Here is a 10,423-nt window from a genome sequence, read left to right on the forward strand (position 1 = left end):
ATTCTCTGACCCTCGAATTCTTCATTCATTAAATGAGGGTGGTATTAACTCCTACTTTTTCTTTCTACAAAGACTGAATGCGATAACTCATGTAGAGTGTTCCATAGAATTCTCAGAACATGATACACCCCCAACAAATATTAACTCTTAGAAGACAGCAGCACAGATTAAAGATGTTTTCTCCATCAAAGTAGTGGAGATATACCAAGCCCAGGGGTACAACAATTTAACATACTGTTTCAAATATCCTGAAGAGTATTTCCAAAATATTTTTGAGCCATGGGTATATGAGAACATTTGTTGGAAATTATCAATCTTCTTTCCCTAGAAAAATACAAACTTTGTATCCAAATTCTCTAAAATGACTCCACGAACCTCAGGTTAAAGTTTTTATTTATATGTATCCAATTACAAATATGGAGAAACTAAGCCTTTGAGAATTTATATAGTCTATTCAATATTGTATTATCTAAAATCACATTTTTGTAGTCTATTCAATATTGCATTATCTAAAATCACAAAGCAGATCAAAATAACTATGCCTGTTATTGTTTTTACAAGTTTTTATTTAGAAATGTCCAGTGAGAACTGGATATTCCCCCAGGGGGAAGTAGATTCCCTGCTGAGCAGAGAGGCCAATGCAGGGCTTGATCCCAGAGTCCTGGATCACCACCTGAGCTGAAGGCAGAGGCTTAACCCACTAGCCACCCAGGTACCCCTAAGAGAAACTTTCTTAATCAAGACTAGAAATTCAAGGGATTAAAAAAACCAGACAGACGTATATTAATATGATTAAAATCCTTCTGTATAAAAACCATTTTTATTTATTCTTTTTTTCCTTTCATTCTTTTTAAAATCTTTTCCAAGTGGGATGTTATCACATCACATACTAAGTACTTGATAAATATGTGTGTACTTAATGAGTCAGTAAATGGAAAAAGGAGCCAAATAAATTCTAGAGATAAACATTTGTTTTTGAAAAAAAAAAAGCATTTTTGATTCACAGTACTTAATTTATAATATCCAAAAGCTCCTAATTTTTTACTAAAAATAAACAGTACAATAGAAATGTGTAAATGCAGAAGAGCAAAGAAGCAAACAAGCATGTCACAGGCAGTGAAAAAAAAAATGCTAAAGCTCAATAAAATTCAAGGAAATGTAAATCCTAATGAAACAAAGTCTTTATATCCATCACAGTAATTTAAACAAAAGAGAGAGAGAGAGAAAATCTTTGCTGGTGAAAACTTGGAACTGTTAGAGCTTTTCCAAGAATATCCTTGAAATATCTATAGAATTAAAATACATATTCTTTTGCAACAAGAAATTTTATCTTGAAACTTTTCTTGACAGATAAAAAGTATAAGAACCTTGGAACATATGAATCCAAAATAATAAAGTAACTATGGAAAGCAAAACAAAACAAAATGAAACAAAACAAAAAGTGAATGCCCTTCAATAAGAAAATAATTTGATCAATTGTGGGTTATGAGACACATATGCATATCCTGGACTATTTTACAGCTATTGAAGATAATGAATTAGAGCCACATGCCCACTGTGGTATACTAAATAGTTGCGGTAGATGCGGCAGAAACAACTTATCTGGATGAAAGCAGTAGGTTGTTCATTGTAATCAATACACCCAACTGGAAGTCACTCTGCCTTATAGCACTGCTCTATCCTGGTAATTCTAATAACATTACTAATATACTCACCCTCACCAGCCAAGATCCCTCTCTCCACTCCCCTGCTCTTGCTCTCCCATTGTGTAACCTGGGGAGAGTTCCAAGTACTATGTTGAGTAGCAAAAGAAAAATACAAAATATGTATATCATGTATTCTATTTTCTTTAAAATAAAGGTCAAAAATCTTCTATCTATATGCATATTTATGTGAATATACATCACATACATAATGCATCTGTATAAACATTCCTGCACGATTAAAATGATTATCTGAGCGTGAGAAGAAAGATGGAAGACCACCTACTAGACTGTGAAGATCGGCTCTGAGGGACTGGGAGAGGGTAGTGGAGAAGAAAGAAAAGGGAACAGGATAAGAAAAATATTTTTTAAACTATTGCATTAAAAGTGTATGTATGATTTGATCATATCTGTACATTCACACACATATGAGGATGGAAATGTGAAATAATTTTCAATAGTTTCAGAAGCAAGCAAAAAAAAAGTTTTCATACTTTTTAAGTTGAAACTTTGGGATCCAGATTTTAGAACTCTATATCCTATGAACATATAAGGATCTGAAATCCTGTGTGAAAATCTGTGCTGATAGACCAGGCTAGGAAGGGAGTTAATGAACTCACACACATCCCTAAAATCCAAGGTTCACTTCATCAGGAGATCCCACTATTTGTTTACCTTGCACGATGAGAGAACCAACCCCGTTCGTGCAGCGTGAATGCATACCCAGGATACTCACCCACCATCCCAGTGCAAATTAGTCTTCAGAATGAAGACAAACTTTTCAACATCATTTTGTTCAGAATGAAGAGAATCAAATGGTTAACAGAGAGTTCCTAGCACACTGACTTCCTCATTTCCTGGCTTGTTTCCTTATTTGTTTGGTATTCCAGAAAACTGTGACACACATGACTTAAATTTTTACTGTAAGCTTATTAAACGCAAGAGCTAAGCCTCTACAAGTTCTAAGAAAGCAGAGCTGGGGTAAGGTTGGGGTGATAGTTTGTACCTGACACAAGAAAACATTTTAATTATATCTAATCAGAAACAGATTTTGTTTTGAATTCCAACGTCAAATCCAATAGTCCGCATTGAGGAATCTGCACAGAGGCACAAAAGATTTCTCCATTAGTCATTCAGGCTGCTTTGTTCGTGTCACTGTGACCTTGCAGAGAACACAGTATCCTTAGAGACTTTAAAATCATGTTCTAGGTGAACCTCATAAAGTATATTAAGGCTATAATTTTACCCCATGTAAAAGACTGTGAATTTACCGAAAGATTTAAAAAAAAAAAAAGTCTTATTTTGTTTTGTTATCTGGATTAGGGGTCATACGAGGATTTAGGGGTTTTACTGTTTGCATCAAAGTCACTGGATTCATAGCATCAACAACTTACTGCAAACACACAGGAAGAGTTCAGTATTTTTGAAATAATTCTTTTAATTATAGGCAGAAAGACAACATGGAGACTTAAACAGGATGTTGGCAAGTACAACCTTTCATTTCCATGACTACCTTAGTGAATAGGTAGTGTTGAATTCTTTCTAACAAAGAAAAACAAATATCTTTTTTTTTTTTTAAGTGGCTTCATTTTCCATCTACAATAGGCTTATGGCCACACATTGCTTCAATTAAATACTTAAGTCCATGTCATGAGACTACTTCCAAGGTTTCTGAGATTATCAAGCTGCCAAACTCATATGCCTGCAGCAAGATTGGATCATTTTTTTAACTTTTTTTTTTTTTTTTTTACTTACTTGAGAGAGAGTGCCAGGGGAGAAACAGAGAGAGGGATAAGCAGACTCCATGCTAAGCATGGAACCCCATGCGAGGCTTGATCCCACTACCCTGAGATCATAATCTGAGCTGAAATCAAGAGGTGGACATTCAACCAATTGAACCACCAAGGTGCCCATCATGGTTGGTTCCAATTTCTACATCTTAAATAGAATTACATCAAAGTCTATCTTATTTTTAGAAAAAATTAAACCTATATTGCACAGACATGGAAGTTTGATTAAGAATTTGGATCTGTCCACCTTGGCACACAGTACCTGTCACTTTGGAGTCTAATTTCTTATATATATAGGAAAATGGATCATTCAACCCAAGCCAACATTCTGATCAGGCACCCTTCTCTCCAACACTCTTAAATTAGATGGCAAGAAATAAAGCAATTAAATATTTCCTCAGATTATAAGCAAATAGCCTGAAATTTGCAATGACTACTTGACAAAGAATTTTGGCTTGTAGTTCTTCTTACCAAGCTGCTCAAGAAAATATTAAAGTCTCTGACTTGGTATCAATTTAGTTTATTTTTGTCTCTCTCTCTCTCTCTTTTTTTTTTTTAATTCAGTACTCGTGGCCTGAGTTTAAGGAACAAAAGGTCAACATGACTTATTTTAACTCTAACATCTATTTCCCTTAATACTTACATTATTAATCTCTATCCGAGTTTTTTAAGGATTTATTTACCTATTTTATTATTTATTATTAATTTATTATTAATATTATTTATTATTATCTATTTTAGAGAGAAAGCATGCATGTGTGAGCAAGCTTGGGATGGGGCAGAGGGGGAGAAGAGAGAGAATTTAAAGTAGACACCCCATTGAGTGTGGAACTCTACTTGATCCCAGGACCCTGAGATCATGACCTAAGCCAAAACCAGGAGTCGGTCGCTCAACTAACCGAGCCACCTAGATGCCCCTGAGTTTTTTACATTAGATATGGATATAGGAAAAATAAGATAGGTCTAAAAGAGCTTTTGGAAACACTAATTTTTAGAGATGGAATATAATACTGGGATATGTTTGAGGAAAAAAGAGTACTTCTCTTCAGTTTGATACCACAACTTTTTGACTTATAAAAGATAACTGAAAACTTGAGCACTGACCCTAAATGCAAAATTAAAAAAAAAAATTAGTCAGATACAAATTTATTTAGATGAACAAATACTAATAATCTTTTGGAAAATAATTGAATATAGTTTTTCCCTTCCTACTCAGCTAAATACAGTTTACCTACTCCTAACAATGAACTTCTACTGCAGGTCTTAGTTTATGGTGGGAACTCTATTGAGCTCTGTATATGTTTTATTTCATTTAAGCCCCTCAACCACCCTATGTAGTATGCATTTGTATTATAAGAAAGGTGAGTGCTATAATAATTAAATCATATAATTTCAGTTTCTTTATTAAAAAACCATTTTTTTTCTCGCTCATAAAATCCAATTAATCATAGTTTGGAGAGTGAGAAAGTATCTTTTCCACAGAGTCATTCACGGACATCCTTCAGGCTGAAGGATGCAATACCACATACAAAATAAGTGACTTCTGATAATCACCATGGCAATACAACCCACCAATCAAATGGAGGAAAAGATGGTTGGAAGATCACATAAGATGATTTTATTGGAAAGGCTTGAGAGTGGGACACATAATAGAACTCAGTCATCTGATCACATGTTACCATGAAGAAGGCTGGGAAGTGTTGTCTAGTTCTGTGCCCAAGAGGAATGGGATGCTAGTGGATTTGGTGAGTAGCTAGTCAGTTGCAACCACAGTGCAAATGTATTTTTTACTGTACTGCTAAAGCAGGCAAGGCTCTATTGAGTTTCAGCTCTAGCATATGATGGATTATAAGGCATATGTATTTAATTTTCTTTATTTGTGAATAGCTCAATTTATTACCTGAATAAACATTTACATTGTGTTTATATGCTGAATTAAAAAAAAAATCTATGCTTCTTGATATAACACCTGGTTTACGTATAATAGATGTTCAATTTACAGATTGATTAAAAATTTTCCAAGTAAACTTGAATTTTATTTGGCAGTGATTTAAATCCCTGTAGGTTTTCAGTAGCCAGATATGTAAAACATTAAGCGTGTGATAAAACTAGTCAAAACAATCTTGATTGAATAATGGCTTTATTTGGCAAGTTTAAGCTGACTGACAATCCCAGAAATCAATGAAATGGCAACATCGTGTAGTTAAAAGAAGTGAAGCATGTGGGGTGCCTTGGTGGCTCAGTGGGTTAAAGCCTCTGCCTTCGGCTCCGGTCATATTATCCCAGGGTCCTGGGATCGAGCCCCGCATTGGGCTCTCTGCTCAGCAGGGAGCCTGCTTCCTGCTCTATCTCTGACTGCCTCTCTGCCTACTTGTGATCTCTGTCTGTCAAATAAATAAATAAAATAAAAAAAAAAAGTGCAGCGTGTGTGTCCAAAGCCCACATACTGCCTTCCTGCCATTGCAGGACCAAAGCACCACCGGTAAAGGTGCCAAAGAGCCAACAGGCTGTGAATAAACCAGGTCACCATACTCTCTTTCCTGGGCATCTGAATTATTACCTAAGCAACTCAGGGTTGAAGGAAAAAAAATGGATAAAATGGATTCTTCTAAAAATTGGGCCCCTTAAGAGATTGTCCATTAATCTGTACTACCTAGATCTTGGGCAAGATCCAAGATATTGTCCTCTCTGAGGCCAAATTGCTTTTTAGCTATTCTTTAGACTCTGTGGACCATATTTTCAACAAGTTTCTCTTTTAAATAATTTCACTAGCATTTCTGTTTTGTTCAATTTAAAACAGTAGCAATAAATATCATATGTATCACCAGGGTATTTTTTTTAATAGTACCTTTAGCCTCAATGACAATTGGAGAGTAAGATGTTAAGAATTTTAAGTCAAACTGGTCATCCTGGGAATAAAGTGTAAGAGAGCTAAAATCGTCCTTTTCCCAAAAAGCAATCACACGTGGCTTTTTCCATGCTTAGCACAGCCATGGTTTGTGGGCCCAAGAAACATCTGAAGTGTGTAGCAGCTCCAAAGCACTAGATGGTGGATAAAATAACCAGTGTGTTTGCTCCTTATCCATCTGCTAGTCCCCTTAAGTTGGAAGAATGTCTCCCCTTCATCATTCTTCTAGAGAACAGACTTGAGCATGCCCTGACAGATGAAGTAAAGAAGATCTATGTGCAACAATTTACTAAGACTGATTGCAAGTTTTGAACTGATATAACCCACCATGATGGTTTTATGGATGCCATCAGGATTGACAAGACTATAGAAAAATTCCACTGAACTATGATGCCAAGTGTTACTTTGTTGTGCATCATATTACATTTGAGAAGGCTAAGTACAACTTGTGAAAGGTACAAAATGAGTCCCTCGTCCGGTGATTGATTCACTATTCAGATTGATTTTGAGACTGGCAAAATGACCAGTTTCTTCAAGTTTGACATTGGGAACCTGTGTGTGGTGACTAGAGGTGCTAACCTGGGAAGAACTTGGATGATCTCCAACAGACAGGCATTCTATTCTCTGGATGTGTTTCATGTGAAAGACACCAATGCTCTCCAACATTTTCATTATTGGTGGATGAATGCAACAAATCATAGATTTCTTTTCCCCAAGGAAAATCTATCCACCTCACCATTATTGAAGAGAGAGATAAGAGTGAGTGAAATGATTGGAAAGGTCTTTGTATTTAATTAAAGATAATACAGCATGATTTTTTTAAAGTATATCCAGTAAGTATAAAATCTGGCTGTTGTTCAAAGTGATTGTTTTATCAGCCCCAATGACCCAGTAGCCAATGAGAAGAAACACATGGAGCCAATGACTTACTGGCCATCATGTGCTCTCTGTCTGTCATCTATCTAATGAACCGAACTTTTTCTGGTGGCAAAATTCATTCTAAATTTCATTGAGCTTCTAGAGCCTGAAACTTCACAAGACAATCTTATTCATTCTTGTTCAGAATATAAATATTCTTGCTGAGTGAAATAAGTCAAGCAGAGAGAGTCAATTATCATATGGTTTCACTTATTTGTGGAGCATAACAAATAGCATGGAGGACAAGAGGAGATGGAGAGGAGAAGGGAGTTGAGGGAAATTGGAAGGGGAGGTAAACCATGAGAGACTATCGACTCTGAAAAACGATCTGAGAATTTTGAAGGGGTGGGGGGTGGGAGGTTGGGGGCACCAGGTGGTGGGTATTGTAGAGGGCACGGATTGCATGGAGCACTGGGTGTGGTGCAAAAATAATGAATACTGTTATGCTGAAAAAAATAAAAAAATTAAAAAAAAAAAAAAAAAGAATTTAAATTACACTTTAAAAAAAAAAAAAAAAAAGAATATAAATATTCTGACCTAAAGAAAGCAAGAAAGACACATTTTTATGAGGTCTTGGGGACAGACTCCAAGGAGATTTTTGTTAATATAAAGCCTCTGGGCCTTGTATTCTAATTTTATAATCAATATAGATTTTTGTATTCATCCCTACAAAATGGCCATGTTTGTTGTTTATTGTTCTTACAACTTCTACATGACTTTGGACAATGTTTCTGCCCTAGAGCATGTATATTGCCTGCCATATGGCACCGAGAAGTGCTAGCATATTACCATGTTCTCTTGAGGGTGCTGATGATGTGTTTGTGAAGCAAGCCCTAATGTTGTCACCGATGATATAACCTTTAAGGTTTCACTTTTTGGGATAGATCATTACCATTAACTCTTTGCCATCATCAGTTGTGCCACTAACACATTTAAGCCGTATTTCAGCACATCTATATACTTCATTCTGATACATAGACTGGATCTCACCTAGAGATCACCAGACATCATCTACATGTTGAAATCAAATCAAGTACATGAGTTTGCTCACTTAATAAAGAATTAAAGAATGCCTTTTAAGGGAGGCTGTAATTAGAAGTGGAACCTGTTCGGGACTTGACATCAGTTCGAGAATGAGATTGGTGCTAATCCATAATTTAACAACACTACAGGTTCTATCCCACATTCCCATGTCATCTCCATAGAGCTAGCCAGTGACAATATGTGCTATTTTTGCTTTGCACATGCCGTCATTCCTATCATTCTGATCCGTGATCATTATCAGCTTCTCTATTGAGAAAAGATGTAGGGTTGGGACTCCTGCACCTAGATGTCAAAATCTAGTTATGATATGAAGATATCTCAAAGAGACTAATAAAGGACAAAGCTCTTTTTCCCTGAGGATGTGGGAAGGCACCAAAAAATGTTGGGATGGAGAAAGAATTTGATTTCTTTATATGTAAGCTGCCATTGCTACTTCCTCTTCCTCTTCCACCTCATCTTTCTCCTACTCCTCCTCCCTTTTCTTGTCCTTCTTTTTTTCTTTTTCTTCTCCATTTTCTTCTAAATAATTACAAAAAGCTATTTCTAGAGCTTACCTTCCATGAGGCCCAGCTGGGAAAAATAAAAACAAAACAAAACAAAACCACTAACTTGGTTAGAGCCAGAGTGGACTCTGTTACAACTTAACCTAACCCAGGATCCTAAATACCAAAAGTTACTGGAAAAAGTGGTGTTGGCATCTGCTAATCTTTCTTTTGTTACATAGAGGTGATGTTTTCATTTCTGTATTTCCAGTCCCAAACTCACATATGTGTACTTCATACCCAGTGTGCTCAAACTGAGTTTGCACTAGGCTTTTCCCACAATCACTGCCTGCTCTCCAAGTTTTCTTCCCTTTCCTTTGTCAATGATAACATAATTTCTACCATTTTTACTTAACACCCTCGCAGCTGCCTAGACTCTTCTGTTCCCACATCCTCCTGCTACATCTAAACAGTTCTGAATCTTCTACTTCTCTCCCCTCAATCTCTAGCCTGTTGTGTTCTTTATCCATTCCCCATGTATCTCCTTTCTTCCCTAATAATCCATTGGTTCCAGCAATTACCATTTCTAGACAAGAGTATTGAAATAGATTGCAAAGTGGTTTTCTTGGTCTTAGACTTCATACTTCTCCTAATGGTTTTCCATTCTGCTCTCAGAACAGAACTTCTGAGGTAAATATGATCGTGATAATTTTTACTAAAATCATCATAATTCCCCATCTCTTACAAATGAAGTTCTTGCATTTTATGTCCATCTCTGAAACCTCATTTGGAGATTTTCAATGTCCTGACCCTGAGCCATACTGAGCCACTTTTAGTTCTAACAATATGGACATGTTGAGGTTAAAATGCCCATAAGAAGTGTAACCTGGAACTATAGTTCAGAGCTTGTATTTGCACAACTGTGCATCATGCAAATTAGGAACCCAATACTGTAACCACTTATCATCTTTCACACTTTTTTGTCTGGGTACTGGCTGTTACTTAGGTGTGCCCCTAGAATATTCTCCTTTGGCCACGGGGCAGATACCTACCTACCCTTCAACATGCATCAGGTGCCACATCTGAGCTCATGAAGGATATGATTTTTTTTCCTTTCTCCATAACTTATACCTCTTTCTATTGTAGAGTCTCTTCCAACATGCTTGCACTGTGATACTTTATACATCAGTCACCTATACAACATAGCGAGACAATGGAAGACTGAAATCTTATCCTTTTTTTTTTTTAGATTTATTTTACATATTTGAGAGAGAGAGAAAGCATGAGCAGGGGAATAGGGACAGAGGGAAAGGGAGAAGCAGACTCCCCACCGAGTAGGGCTCGGTCTCAGGACGCTGAGATCATGACCTGAGCCAAAGGCAGACACTTAACTGACTGAACCACCCAGGAGTCCTCTGATGTCTAACTTATTCATTCATCTGTATTTACTGAAAAAATACCAGTTTCTACAAAATAAAATATGCTCCAGGGGCATCTGGGTGGTTCAGTCAGTTAAACATCTGCCTTTGGCTCAGGTCATGATCCCAGGATCCTGGGTTCAAGTCCTGCATCAGGCTC

The 10,423-nt window shown here is 36.5% G+C and overlaps 1 pseudogene; it reads left to right on the plus strand.

The window, feature by feature from the left end:
- Window positions 1-6,485: 6,485 nt before the first annotated feature.
- LOC125095521 (40S ribosomal protein S4-like) lies at window positions 6,486-7,168 on the plus strand (annotated as a pseudogene).
- Window positions 7,169-10,423: the final 3,255 nt, after the last annotated feature.

This window comes from Lutra lutra, chromosome 3, assembly GCF_902655055.1.
Source record: "Lutra lutra chromosome 3, mLutLut1.2, whole genome shotgun sequence".
Lineage (NCBI taxonomy): Eukaryota > Metazoa > Chordata > Mammalia > Carnivora > Mustelidae > Lutra > Lutra lutra.